Genomic DNA, 15,730 nt, shown 5'->3' with positions numbered 1-15,730 from the left:
TCATTCATTCATCGAAGACTCACCATCACTTACTCTTTGAGAGATGATGTGTACATGCTAGAGATACCAATTAATAAGACTTGGTTTTGGCCTTTGGGGAGCTCACATCAACATCTTAGTTGGGGCACAATGGGCTTGCAAGTCACAGATCTGCTCCTTCTCCCAGGCATACAGCAGGATGGCACTGCCCTGCAGTGTGACTTCTGGCCATAGGTGACTTGCCCTGCCCAATGAAAGGAAGGGGCATGTGTCCCTGCGTGGAGGACACTTTCAGAGCCTGTGTCCTGGTGACTATGGAAGCTCATATGGAGATAGAGCCTGGGTCCCTGAGTTGCCTGCTGTTGATCTACATAGGACATGTAACTTGAGCAAGAAATGAGCTTGTGTTGTATTAAGCCACTGAGATTTTGAGGTTGTTTCTTCTCATGGCATAACTCAGCCCCTTTCTGACTGATCCAGTCACCAGCTACCCTACTGGCCCTGGTGCCTCTGTCCTTGTGGATGTACCCTTCTCTCTCCCTGCCCCCTACTTCTGCCAAAAGTGGAGCTTCCTTTAGCAAAATTTAAAACCCTGAGCAATTAAGATGCTATAAATTGAAAAGTTCTTTCTGATGAATAAAATTGCTCTTATTTCCAATGAATATGAGATGGCTTACATGAAGCTAAGTACTCTGGTGATTATAAAATAGCTGACATAAAATATCAACATTTCTTCTTCCACTGCTAAAGTGGCCTATTAAATTAGTACTGATTGGGCATCTTTCTTTTGCAAAACTTCTTTCTCCGACATTGAGTCTTTGCACAGTTTTCAACCCCAAGTTTGATCTGGCCTTAGATGATTTTCTCCTTCTTATCTCTTTAGGGCACATTCTGGGCACTTCTTCCAAGTAGCTGTTTCCAAAAAGCAAATCTTGTGGGTAGTTTGTGTCCCCCAATGTCCAAAGATAGTTCTGAGTTTACATCACTTTATTTTTGAAAGCCCTTCATTCCCATTGATTGGTATTTTATTGTTGTTTTTTTTTTTTTTTTTTTTTTTTTTCCTGTGTAGGACTAGAGAGAAAAAAAAAAAATTCACAAATAAGAAAAATACCCTACTTTTTTTTCCAACCAGAATGTGTAGTATTGTGGCACTTGTGGCAGATTGAAATGACTTAATGTAGTTCCCACATTTACACTGATGAAGGTCTCTGCCATTAAAGAGGCGGCATTTCTCAGTTTGTAAAAGCTTTCCCATTCGTTCATCAAGTCCAGAGGCTGCTGCCTCCCCTGTCTGTGCGATTCGCTCACTCCTCTTCCTCCTCGCTGCTCCCCCCTCCACTCAGACCTTCCCATCTCTTCCCAGGGAGGCGCCACTTGGCTCCTGACCAATCTCAGTGCTCTCTTCTTGCTTTTCCAGTGTATTCTCCACCCTGTGGCCAAGATCAACCTTTCTAAAATATAAATCTGAATTTGCCGTGCCTCTGTTTGACATCCCTCCCCACTGTTCTCTGTGAAAAGCCTAATCTGGACATCCCTCTACGGCCCAGTGCCTGCTTTTGTCTCTGCGTCTCGTGCTGTACACCCAGCAAGCGATGATCCCCACAAAGATGCCACGTTCTTATCCCCTGGCCTCTCTGCACAGGCTCTTTCCCCTTGCTGGAATGTACTTCATCTCCTCTTCTCTAGTGAACATTTGTTCATCCTTCAGACTCCTACTCCTCCTTGGAGAATCTCCACTCTGTAACCCTTCAGGGCTGGGCAGACGGCGTCCTGCGGGCTTCCCTACAGTGCTGTAACACTGTCCATGCTGCCTTGAAATCAATTGCTTGTCTGTCTCCCTCACTGGACTGCAAGATCTTTGAGGGCCAGGAGTGTATGTCATTTCCCTTGATACATCCAGAGACTGGCACACCGTAGGGGCTTAAAGAATTGTTTTTCTCTTTTTTGAGACAGGGTCTCACCTGCTCTGTTGACCAGGCTGAAGTATAGTGGCACGATCATGGCTCACTGCAGCCTTGAACTCCTGGGTTCAAGCAATTCCCCCATCTCAGCCTCCTGAGTAGCTGGGAGGCATACACCACCATGCCCAGCTAAGTTTTAAAAATTTTTTTGCAGAGATGGGGTCTCACCATGTTGCCCAGGCTGGGGTCTTGAATTTCTGGGCTCAAGTGATTTGGCCTTTGGGGAGCTCACATCAACATCTTAGTTGGGGCACAATGGGCTTGCAAGTCACAGATCTGCTCCTTCTCCCAGGCATACAGCAGGATGGCAAAGTGCAGGGATTTGCTTGGCCTCCCAAAGTGCAGGGATTACAGGCATAAGCCACACATTGTTGAATATGAGGGACTAAAACCATTCTTCCATTTGATTTTGATGACAATTCAGGGAAGTATGCAGAGGAAGAGAATTTATCCCTAATTTCACAGGTGAGGAAACTAAGGCTCAGGGACACGCAGCCCACACACTATCTTTCAAAGACCTAATGCTGTCCCCAGAACCCTGGGTCTGGATGTCTTATCCCCGAGCACTGTTGTAGAATGGCCACCAAGGGAAGGGTGAGCATGTGCCTCAGCCAGGCTCTTCCCATAGGTACAGGGGCAGGGAGAAGATAGTAGATGGATTTGCAGCAAGACCTGCACCCGTGTATCTGACCTGGTCAATGCTGAATTTGGATGGCTTTGCTCCATATTCAAGGTATAGGTGACTGGGGACAACTTGTGTCCATAAGTGGAATAAGGTTTCCAGTGATAATCACCTTGTTTTCCCCTGCAATTCTTCCAGAGTAATAATGGGGCTAATTCGGGGTGGGGAAGCTCTTCAATGGCTGCCCAAGTCTTGTGGGAAAGGAAGTCCCCTATCCTTGGAGAGGGATCCCCTGTGTTCCACTGGCCTCTGACCTGCCTAATGAATCCAACTCATTGAAAACCAAGGAAGAGTTTATGTTGCATGTTATAGAGTTGATGGTCCTCCAGGAGCCCGAGACCCACTAGTAAAGAGGAGCTCCTATATTACTGAGTAAAGATAGCACTTACAATGAGCAAAGGAAACAGGAAAGAAGAAGTATGATGCTGAGAATCCTGGACTTGGCTTTGGACAAAGGAAGGCAGAAAAATGGTCTTAGAGAGGAGGGCTAAGATAAAGGGGACACCAAACACAACAAGTCACAATTGGTGGACAAAGCTAGGAGAGAAAGGGGTGAGCTGGAGATGGGTGCCTCAGCTTCATTCAGAAAGAGGAAGTTGGGATATATGACCCACATTCTGCTTCTGGCTTGCTAAGATGCAGCTGACACTCATCAGCTGACAGCCCGGTATGAGATAAGCACGAGGAGACTGTCTGCTCACGTGCTCATTTCTGAAATTTTGAACCCCCCAGTCTTGGGGAGTGGAGGAGGCTATTCCTGGAGGGATAAATGCCTGGGAATCTGGTAACGGTGGAGACCCAGTCTAGGGCCTAAAATCATTCTCTTACTTGCTTGCTCAAATAACATGTCTTGAACACCTACTGTGGGCCAGGTGTTTTGCCAGCCAGAGCCCTAGTTTCAAAGGGGGCTGGTCTAGTCCTCTAGAGACCAGTCTAGTTCCTGACCTTACTATGGTCATGGTCTCTGTGAGACTTGATCAAAACTAAGGGTCTTTTTCCCAGAAAAAAAAACCCTAGTGTATATGCACATACATACACACAAACACACACACTTGTGTTCTGTGTACAATTCAAGGGGGTTCCTACCTTCCCCTGAAGGTTATCCATGGACCCTGGGTTAAGAATCCCTAGGTTGCAGTTAGTTGCAATGTATTATATTTCTGACAATTGCTAAGAGAATAGATTTTAGGTGTTCTCACCATAAAAAACATTTGCAAGGTAATACATATGTTCATTAGCTTGATTTAGCCACTCCACAATGTATACTTATTTCAAAACAACATATTGTACATGATAAATATATGTAATTTGTATCTGTCAGTTAAAAAAATTAAAATATGACTGTCATACAAAAAAAAATCCCCAGTTTAGAGAGACAGACAGACATGTAAACAACTGTGTGATATGAAATGTGGAGCTGTGAAACTTGAAGTCATGCTCTTTAGGGATAATGTAAAGACCTGGCTTGTTATTCAGTCAACAAATATTTATTTAGCACCTGCTATTTGCCACGCACTGTGCTAGGCACCAGGGACGAAATGATAAATCAAACCATAAAGCCCCTATGCTTTGGATCTTACAGTCAAGTTGACAGGGGCAGTGGCATTTGAACTGAGTCTTAAGGTCAGGAGAGAAGATGGGGGTGGGCACCCAGGCAGAGAGAATAGTGTGCAGCAGGAGAACTATCTGAGTTCTAGGTGCATGAGCCGATAGGCATCATCTCTCCACTGAGTCCCTCCACCAACCTAGAGGATCAGTTTCCAATGTTCCTTTTTGAAAAGGACAGCCCAACAGAGGAGGGCCCCGTGCAGGCAGGGGAAGCTGTGTGTGCGCTCATACATAAGCATGAATGAGCTGGCTTACTGCCAAGTGGGATCCTGCATCCCCGACAGCCTCCCTGTAGCAGTGCCCAGAGTCATCACCAGGGTTGGCACAGCCAAGGCACTGCTGAAGTTTCCTTCCTCATTGCAGCCCAGAACCCACATTGGCCAGAATTCCAAGTGCATGAGAAATGGAAGCTCACTGGCGGCTTGGATACTGAAGGTTCCCCGGGGCCCAATGCAACCTGGCACAACTTTGGTGCCTTTACGCACAACCATTACGCACTATCCATCACAATGGGGAGTGATGGAGGAGAGCATGCATGCAGCTTCAAACTCGGCTTCCTCTTCTTTAGGCTCAAACACTATTCAGCCCACCTGGAAGACTTCACTCCATTTTAATGGAAGGAAACCAGCTCCTTCCATCCTTCCAGTTTCTTGGCATACTTAATACCCCCTATGAGATTTCTGGCAGATTTGTGGCTGGCAGTTAGAGGACGTTTTGCAACTACCACAAAATAACCGTTAAATTAAAATAAATAAATAAAAAGAGATCCAGAAAAATCATGCAGACACGTCTGGCTTTGTAAAATTACTGTCAGTCAGCCGGCATATGGATTCCTGAAAAGTTGGGCAGAAAGCACAATGTTGTCAAAAGGATCCCTGAAACGGATCCCAGTCTACCTGGCAGGCTTTTGTTTGTCCTCAGAACCTGTTAAAATGTTCCCGGCTTTCTATAAAGCCTTTTTGGGACTTTTCTGGTAGAAAGGAACAGACTTTTGTTGTATCTCTACCACGTGCTAGGGACTGGGCTATATCCTACATTATCTCAAACCATCCCTCTTCACAACCCCATAGGTAGGTATTACTGCCATTTTACAGGTGAAGAGTCTGAGATCACAAAGTTAAGAGATGTGTACAAGGTTTTGTAGTTCATAGGTGATGAGGCCAGAAGTTGAATGGAGCTTCTGCAAATGGCTGCAGAGCTAGCACCTCTGCTCAAATGGCCCTTTCATCCTGACTTACCATTGTGGGTAACACCCATTTGTAATCATTTGTTGACAGGTTCTTCCCTTCCATTTGATGGCCCTCCTTGAGTCAGGGGTGCAGAAATGTTTGTGGAATGAAAGTAGAAATAGATTACAGATTCCGTCAGAGACGTTTCATTTGTAGTTGCAGTCTCTCTAATTCCTTCTTAGATCCTTTGATTGCTTCTTAGGGCTCTCTACATAAACAGCAGAGCCACTCCTGCTTTAAGAAACGTAACCTCCCCTCAAATCCTCCAAGGATAAAAACAATGGGAAAGGAACGGCCAGGAAACTATTGAACGATTTACTAGAGGATCTTGACCCACACTCTTAACTCACTGAAAACAGGACTTGGCCAACAATGGTTCTATTTACTTCCACCTTTTAGAAAGGTACTTGTTCAAACTAGAAATCTCTGAGCATTCCAGATGCATTCAGTTAAAGGAGGTAATTTGTTAGTTATGTTGTTAGTGACCAGAATGATCCCAGGCCTCACAATGAGGGAAAGGAGCATGGTCTGAATTAGGGTAACCAGACAGTGCCTGTAGGAGGCACCATGGAAGCAGGAGGATCGCCTTGTACTCCTGCTGCTTCTGTCCCCTCAGCTGGGTCCCTCTGTTCCCAGAATGCTTTGAAGCCAGCCTCACCTGGAGGAGCATCTGCCATCCTTTGCTGGTGAGGTGGGTGGAGGGAATAGCTTCTCTACATTCCACCACCGCCACCATCACCACCTTTTCACCATCCGCCACCTGCTGGGAGTCCAGGAATCACCACCAGGCATTGGCAGGGATTTGAGGATGCTGATCTACCAAAAAAAGTTCTACTGGGAACCTGGGCTGTGAGAACTGTCATCTATTTGGGGACCCTCTGACATCTAGAGATCGTGCTTCCTGAAGCTACTTCCTATTGACCAGATTCCTAACCACTGATGACATTAAGGTGCATCCCCCATGTCCGGAGCCTGTGTGTTTGGACTTCTGTGGCACGTTCAGCTCAGACCTATGTGTTCACTGGAAAGGTGGTGGTCCTACCAAGCAAGTCTGGTTGGTTCAATACTCTGCTCCTTCTGGTCTCTGTGGCAGGCTGAAGGGCCATGCGGCTGTGCTCTGCTTCACATTTTGACATCTCCTGGGGCAATTCAGAGAATCTTTGGGGAATTTTGGTTGGCTAAGGAAAAATAAAAACCTCTTCGTTGAAAAGTGCTTGGCCAGTTCATAGGATACTAGCAGCTGGAAGAGACTTGATGACCAAGATTACCATCAGCCAGGGGTCATCTGTAGTCAAAATGTCAGGCAGGCGGGCAGGACCTGGAACCACAATATCAGAGTTCTGACCTCAACCCCCCACTTAGCAGCTGTGAGCTCTTGGAGGAGTCCTTTACCCTCTCAGCACTTTGTTTTGTTGGGTATAAAATAAGGATAAAACTAATAGCAAACACTTATAGAAAAACACAAAAGTGTTTATAATAATAAACACTTTTAATAACACTCTTATTAAGCACAATAAAACTCTCTTATTACAGACAAAAATCATTAATCCTTTCAACAATCCTAGTAATAAATTATGGCAAATGTGGTGGCTTAAAACAACAGGAGTTTATACTCTCACAGTTCTTGAGCACAGAAGTCAGAAATTGGGATGTCAGCAGTGCCACACTCCTTCTGAGGGATCTAGGGAGAGTCCATCTTTACCTCTTCTGACTTCTGGTGGCCCCTAACATTCTTTGGCTTGTGGCAGCATGACTCTGATCTCTGCTTATGTGGTCTTCTGCCCTGCAACTCAAATCTCCCTTTCCTTTCTCTTAGGGACACCAGTCATTGGACCTGGGTGTCACCCTCAATCCAGGATGATCTCATGCTGAGATCCTGAACTCAATTCTAGCAGCATGTTCCATTTGCACTTAGTTTCAAATAAAGCCCTATTCATACACAGGTACCAGGGACAAGGACTTGGAGATACCTTTTAGGGGGTACCCAATTTGACTCTCAACACCTATGAAATAGGTACTTCCATTATTCCCATTTTGTAGGTGAGGAGATTGATCTAGGTCACAATTAGTAGGTGGCAAATCTGGAAGGCACACCCAGGTGATCTAGCTCCAGAGTTTATTTTCTAAAATTACGATGTTAAGCAAATGTTTACTGAGCCAGTATATAGCTAGGGGCACAACAGTGAACACAAGAAAACCAGCAAACAAAAATCACACCCCCAGCCTGCTCGAGGAAGGGTAAGGAGGTCAGTGTGCTTGAAGCAGAGTGAGGGAGTGTGTGGCAGGAGCTGGAGTCAGAAGGTAATAGTGGCCAGGGCCAGATCATGTAGAACCCTGCAGTGACTTTGATGTTTAATTCAAGTGAGATGGGAAAGGGATACAGGGCTTTGAGTGCAGACTGACAGGATCTGCTTTGTTTTTAAAATGCTGCAGTGTGACAACTAGGTTAAGAACTATTGTGAATTGAAGGCATAAACAGGGAGACAGTCTGGAGGTTATTGCAATAATCTAGGGATGATAGGGTGACAGCCTGGAGCAGGGAGGCAGGGGTGGAGGAGAAGTAGTCAGTGAACATTTGGAAGGAACAGCCAATAGGATTTGCTGACAAGTTGGATGTGGACTTTGTAAAAAAGAAGAAACAGGGACGATGTCAAAAGTTTTGATCTGAGCACCTGGAAAGCTGGGGTTGCCGCTGACTCTCTTACTTACTCTCCAGGGTGCTTACAAAGAACCAGTGAGATAATAAATGGAAAGCCTGTGTGAACCCCGAAGGTCTACCAAATGCTATTTGTTGTTGTTATCATTATTACTGTTTTGTGATCTGAAACTTTCCAGCTCTATCTAGGTTGCAAGAAGATGTCAGACTGGGTTGAACCACCATCAAGAAAATCAGTGTCTCAATTACGAGAGAATATAATTAGCTCATTATAATTTTGATTGGTTCTTTTTCAGTACCTCGCTCTTTTCCCTGCCTGTGCTGAGTACATATTTGAGATTCAGGAAGCCTCTCTCTCTATCATAATGGACAAGGCAACATCAATATAGACAGCAATGGAGAAAACAGTGGCAATTTTGAAATTACCTCCTTGAGATCCTTGTCATTGTATTTTTCAGAGCCATTGTATTTAAATGGAGGAGTTGCAGGCTCTTCACTCTACACAGCGTGAGTGAAGTACACAATGGTAGACTGCTGTTCCCAAAGAAGTAAATTCATTCCCGCCCAAACTCGCCCAGGTTTCCAGCAAAATCCTTATCAACGTGACAGTTGCCAGTTGATTTTTCTTAAAGAGAGAGTAATGTTCCATATTGGATTCATGAGTGCACTGGTGAATTTTCATTACTTCTTTGGTTCATTTATTCAAACAGTTCACAACTTTCATTAACAGGAGGTCGCTATTGTTATCATCTTCCCCATTTTACAGATAAAGAAAATGAGGTTCAGAGAGGTGAAACTGACATGTTCAAGGCCACACAGCGATTAAGAAGCAAAGGTAAGATTTGAAGCCTATCTGCCCCACCCCTAAGTGTAATTCCTCATACTCGACAGTAAGTTCTTAAAGTATTGGTCTCACAGAAACTAACTTTTATTTTTGCCAAAAATAACCTCAGTGAAGAGCTGGAATCATAGACTTTAATGAAACATAGTTTTATTACTTTCAAATGTTATATAAATTACCAACTAAGATATAACAGAGTGCAAATAATGAATATGAGGGGACTTAATGAAAAAAATTACAATTCATAATAAGCCTGCAGAATGCAAGCTTGTATCATAAACATAAAAGACCTTTACCATTATAGTAATTAATTGCTGGACTTAGAAGTTGCTGATGCATGAAAAGAATGCTTAATTTGAGAGCCCTAAATTTTAGAAAAAGGATACTGATTTTAAAATGATTTACCTTACTCGTTGAAACTCTCAAAGTTCTCAGTAGCAGATGTTATTTCAAACTATTTACTCAAAAAACACAGACACTGTATCTGCTTTTCTATCAAAATCTGGATGAGTAAAACCCAAATTAAGAAGCATTTATTGTATCTGTGATGCATTTATTGTATCTTTCATCAGCAGTTTTCAACTAAGCAGAAATGGATCACCAACCACACCCTCTTGGTCTATTTTCCTGTGGTTTCTATGAGATTTCAAGATCTGCATTCCAACTGTATATGCTCAATCATACTTTGCACCATAATAATTGGTTAGTGGTAGAAAGTAGCCTCTGGTTTTGAGTCAAGACATGCCACAGAGTCCTGGCTCTGTTACCTCCTAGCTGTGCAAATCTGGGCACATCCCTTAACATCTCTGGGCTTCAGTTTCCTCTTCAGACAAATTGCGATAACAAAAATACTTATATTACAGGACTATTTTGAGGATTTGAGCATTGTATATGAAATGTCTATTATAGCAAGTGGTGCATTAAATAGTACTGAGTTAATGGAGTCTATTACTACAATTGAGGTACACAACCCAACCCCTTTCCTTTAGAGAGGAGGAACTAATGTTTCAGGAGGTTAAAGCGACTTGCCCAAATCCACCTGGCTATTTAGGGACTCAGATAGTGTAGTATAAAAGCAGAATGAAGGTGTCCGGCCTGCAAGCTCAATACCTCATCAACCATTATGTTAACACTGAAGAACATCTCCGCCTACATAGCCGCTATAAAAACTCATCATCTGGAACATATCAGTTAAGAAAGGCACTGCTGTGAGAGGACATGCTGAAATGGACAAAGTCATGAATGCCCGGAGTTCCCTGAAAACACTGCCACCTGAGACTTAGGGAGGGAAGGACCCAGCCCCAAGCCTTATGCATTTAAAATGGAACTTTCTCCATGACCTGCGGTCAGCTCCCAAATGTATCAAACTCTGGGTCCTCTGTGTCCTTCATGATAAACTTTGCAAATGTGACTACTGAACCTGCTCAGGATCATCTGGTCAGAGCAGGGCCATGTTGCCTGCTTTGACCTGGTTTCATCTGAAGCCTGAAAATTCTCTAGAGGTCCAGCCCCTCAATTCCACTTCCATCCTTTGCTGCCCTATTTACACATCTCCCTGCATCCCTTTGGATACCTGACTCTCAGGGGTAAGCACCTACCAGTCCAAAGTAAGTGGCCTGGAAACCTGTGGCCTTGCTCGGTTTGCTCCAATTCAACAGTAAATTTAGGATGGTAAAAGACAGTCCTGTATTACTAAACTTCCAGAACTCATCATCCCAGTAAGTAGTATAGATTTACATGGAGTTTAGCATCAGCTTAATACAAGCAAATGCATTAAATTCATTAGACATTCATCATCAGACCTAAAACATCCTCTAAATATCTCAGGAGTAATCAACCCCATCACTCCTTTGAGAGCATTAATAAAAGAGAGAAATTTGCCTGAAAGATCTGCTCAATTCTAGTCCTCTGAAACTTTCTCTGGAATCTCTTATTAAAATGAAATAAAACAACAATAATAACAGAAGCGTCAATGGAACTCAGACTGACCATGCCTGGTCTGTGATGCTGCCCACTGGCATTCATAAGAATTAGACTCAGCTATTTTAAAATATCCCTTTCTAAGAGCAATATGTTGTTTTTCAGTTTTTGATTGGGTCTTGTTTGTTTGTCCTACTATTTCCTTTACGACATGCTGTTCAGGGTTCAGGAGAATGATATATTCTCCTCAAAACCAGCACTCCATCCTCTTGGGTGACTATTTTTGTTAGGAAATTTCTGGCTACACATAATGGAAAAAGCGACTTGGCACACACGGTAAAGAATTGTTAGCTCACATAAGAAACCTGGCATGTTTTCCAGACATGGACAACAGGCAGTATGGGGGCAATGCTCCCCAAGAGAAAAGAAACAAACAAATCGTAGGTGAGCCCTACAATCGCCCTGCCTTATTGCCAGGAGAAGTTCTGGGTTGTGGTGGAGGGAGGGAGAGCCCTGAGCTGGGAGTCTTCCTGAGTTGAAGTGACAGAGTAAAACATTCAGGAAGGCCAAAAAGCTAGAATTCACATGATAGAGTACCCAAGAGGAAAGCAACAGAGATCTGCAGAAGGTCTCCCTTCAGTCTTCAAGGAATACTGATCACTGCGTATGTGAGGAAACTACTAAGGCTGAGGAAAGAGCCACCGTAGGTGGAACAATCTCCCCCAGATCCCACAAGGCTGGGAATACGATGTGTTCTATCAGCCAGAGTGGAACAGCTTTGTAACAAACACTCCAGGCTTTGGGTAGAGTGCTCAGAGGGTATTGCTTCAGAAGTGGTGACAAATTCACCATAGGCAAGGGCTGTCCTGGCTCCACCTAATAAAGCATAAAAGCAAGGATCTGAAGCAGAGGTCAGCGAACATTTTCTGTGAAGGACCAGAGAGTAAATATTTTATTAGGTGAGTGCAAAAGTAATTGCAGTTTTTGCATTGTTGAAATTTGCCATTTGATATTTGGGATACATTCTTAAATAAATGTAGTTATGTTATACATCATTTTTTTTTCTTTGAGACAGAGTCTCTGTTGCCCAGACTGGAGTGTAATGGCTTGATCTCGGCTCACTGCAACCTCCATCTCCAGGATTCAAGTGATTCTCCTGCCTCAGACTGTCGAGTAGCTGGGATCACAGGCATGTGCCTCCATGCCTAGCTAATTTTTGTATTTTTAGTAGAGATGAGGCTTCACCATGTTGTCCAGGCTCGTCTCGAATTCCTCACCTCAAATGATCTGCCTGACTCAGCCTCCCAAAGTGCTGGGATTACAGGCGTGAATCACCGCCCCTGGCCTTATACATCATTGTAATGGACATTTCTTGCTTTATTTTTTGGCTAATGACTTATTACTTGCTGTTTATTTTATATTTATTTCAGACTATGGCAATAATGATAGACAAAAAGTAAATTCGGGAGATTTTCTTATTTAAGCTCAAAATAGTTCGTAAAGCAGCAGAGACAACTCGCAACATCAACAACACATTTGGCCCAGGAACTGCTAATGAACGTGTAGTGCAGTGGTGGTTAAAGAAGGTTTGCAAAGGGGGCGAGAGCCTTGAAGATGAGGGGCATAGTGGCCAGCCACCGGAAGTTGATCATCAAAGCTGATCCTCTTACAACTACACAGGAAGTTGCTGAATAACTCCATGTCGACCATTCTATGGTCGTTTGGCATTTGAAGCAAATTGGAAAGGTGAAAAAGCTTGATAAGTGGGTGCCTCATACACTGAGTAAAAATTTTAAAAATCATCATTTTGAAGTGTTGTCTACTCTTTTTCTATGCAATAACAATGAACCATTTCTAGATCAGATTATGATGTGTGACAAAAAGTGAATTTTATACAACAACTGGTGATGATCGGCTCAGTGGTTGGACTGAGAAGAAACTCCAAAGCACTTCCCAAAGCCAAACTTCCACGAGAAAAGGTCATGGTCACTATTTGGTGGTCTGCTGCTGGTCTGATCCACTACAGCTTTCTGAATCCCGGCGAAACCATTACATGTGAGAAGCATGCTGAGCAAGTCTATGAGATGCGGCAAAAACTGCAATACTCGAAGCTGGTGTTGGTCAACAGAAAGGGTTCAATTCTTCTCCACAACAACACCTGACCGCACGTCGAACAACCAACACTTCAAATGGATTGGATTATGAAGTTTTGCCTTATCCGCCATATTCACCTGACTTCTCACCAACCAACTACTGCTTCTTCAAGCAACTTGACCACTTATTTCAGGGAAAATGCTTCCACAATGAGCAGGATGCAGAAAATGCTTTCCAAGAGTTTGTTAAATCCCGAAGCATGGATTTGTACACTGTAGGAAAAAACAAGCTTATTTCTCATTGGCAAAAAGGTGTTGATTGTAATGGTTCCTATTTTGCTTAATAAAGATGTGTTTGAGCCTAGTTATAATGATTTAAAATTCACAGTCCAAAACCACAACTACTTTTGCACCTAATAGAATGTATGGGCCACATGGCTTCTGTCTCGACTGTTTAAGTCTTCTGTGGTAATGCAAAAGTTGCCATAGACAGTATGTAAATGAATGAAGCACCCAAATTGTTTTGAAGTAACTTAATTGCATCCCAGGACAAGGCCCCCAAACAGTTAAAGGAACTGAAAAAAATGATAACATCCAACAACATGACATTCATAATGCCTGATAGCCAATCAAAAATGCTCAGGGATGCAAAAAAAAAAAAAAAAAAAAAAAAAAAAAAAAGAAAGAAAACTGTGACCCTCAATGAGGGAAAAAAATAAATCCACAGAAATAGACCTCAAAATGACACAAATAATCAGACTAGTAGTCAAGAACATTAAAACAGTTGCTATAATCATATATTATTTGCTCAAGAAGATAGAGAAAAGTGTGTGTGAACATGCTAAGGAGACAATGGAAGACATAAAAAGGACCCGAAGCAAAATTTTAGAGATGAAAAATATATCTCAGATTTAAAAATGCACTGGTTGGAATTAGCAGCAGAGTAGACACTGCAAAAGAAAAGATCGGTGACCTTAAAGACACAGTGATAAAAACTATCCAGAATGATACACAGAGTTAAAAGACAAAATAAAAATAATGGACTATCTGTGAGCTGTGGGACAATACAAAAAGACCCAATATTCATGAGGTTGGAGTCCTAGAAGAAGGGGAGAGAAAAATATTTGAAGAAATTATAGCCAGGACTTTCAAAATTGATAAAAATTTAAACTCATATAGATAAAAAGAAATCAATGAACTGCAAATATAAAAAAATGTAGAAAATCACATCAAAGCATATCAAAACCAAATTGCTGAAAAGTAGTGATAAAGAGAAAAACTTAAATGAAGCCAGAAACAAAGATACATTATATGCAGAGGAACAAAGATAAAAATGAAAGTAAATGTCTCAGAAACAATGAAAGCCAGAAAACAGCGGAGTGATACCTTTAAAGTACTGAAAGAAAGTAACTGTTAACCTAGAATTATATATCTGGTAAAAATATATTTCAATAACAAAAGTAAAGATTTTTTTCAAACATACAAATGATGACAGAATTCATCACCAGAAAACAATTACCACATGAAATACTGAAACAAGTCCTTTAAGCAGAAAATAAAATGATACCAGATGGAAGTCGGAATTTACATAAAGAATATGTGAGTAAATATAAAATATTTTTTCTTATTTTTAAAATCTCTTCAAAAGATTATTTTAAAAAGTAGAAATAACAACGTGTTGTGGGGTTTATAGCATATGTAGAAGAAAAATGTATGACAAAAAAGATGGGGTGTGGGAGAGGGAAGTACACTTTTGTAAGTTTCTGATACTATACATACAGTTGTATAACATTTGCTTGAATATAATGTGATAAGTTAAAGATTTATGCTGTAAGCCTTAGAGCTGTAGTTTTAGGGGTGCTCCACGGGGATATGTGTCACAATGTGGGGATGGATATTACCCACATCTAATGGGTAGATGCCAAGGATGCTGCTAAACACTCTGCAAAACACAGGACAACCCCCTACAACCCCCAACAAAGAATTATCTGGCTCAAAATACCAATAGTGCCAGAGCTGAGAAACCCCGTTCTACAGCAATCACTAAAACAGAAAGTGAAGAGATGGGACTAAGAAGTCAACAATGGAGATACAATGGAATCATAAAAAATAGTGCATTAATCTAAAAGAAGGCAGGACAAGTAAGTGGAAAAGGGAACACAGACCAGATGGGCCAAAAGGAAAACAAATAAGTTGGAAGGTTTAAACCCAACGACATCAATAATCACATTAGATACAGTGGTCTGCACATCCCAATTAAGGGCAGAGACTGTTAGATTGTATTGAAAAATGCAAGACCCAACTATAGGCAAGATCTGATATTAGGCATAAAGATAAAGATAAAAGTGAAAGGATGCTAACACTTAAAAAAGAAACCTGGAGTGGCATTGTTAATATCAGACAAAGTAGATTTCAGAGCAAAGAATATGTGTATTACAGGTAGAAAGAGGTTCATCTCATAATGTTAAAGAGGTCAATTCACCAAAAGATATAATAATAATAATAAACCTGTATACACTTAACAACAGAGCTTCCAAATACATGAAGCAAAAGCTGATAAACTAAAATGAAAAACAGACAAATCCACAATTATAGTTGGGGACACCCCTCTCTTAACAATGTTTATAACACATAGGCAGAAAATCAGTGAGGATATAGAAGACTTGGATAATACTCAATGGTGAAAGGGTGAATGATCTTCCCCTAACATCAAAGCAAAGCAAGGATGAGACAAAGTGTCTGCTCTCACCACATGTGTTCG

At 42.0% G+C, this 15,730-nt stretch overlaps 1 protein-coding gene and 1 long non-coding RNA gene across 2 annotated transcripts in view; one reads left to right on the top strand and one right to left on the bottom strand.

Annotated features, from left to right (window-relative positions):
* LOC117067530 (acid-sensing ion channel 2-like) overlaps window positions 1-15,730 on the bottom strand; it is a 281,615-nt gene that overhangs the window by 160,184 nt on the left and 105,701 nt on the right. The window lies entirely within an intron of this gene.
* Window positions 528-12,962, top strand: LOC117067531. The gene is made up of 3 exons (XR_004430769.1): window positions 528-541; window positions 5,553-5,556; window positions 12,851-12,962. It is a non-coding gene; the product is annotated as an uncharacterized LOC117067531 (long non-coding RNA).

This window comes from Trachypithecus francoisi, unplaced genomic scaffold (genome assembly GCF_009764315.1).
Source record: "Trachypithecus francoisi isolate TF-2019V2 unplaced genomic scaffold, Tfra_2.0 Lachesis_group20, whole genome shotgun sequence".
In the NCBI taxonomy this organism is placed as follows: domain Eukaryota; kingdom Metazoa; phylum Chordata; class Mammalia; order Primates; family Cercopithecidae; genus Trachypithecus; species Trachypithecus francoisi.
Note: the sequence above shows the minus strand (reverse complement) of the source record. Positions and strands in the feature narration are given on the sequence as shown.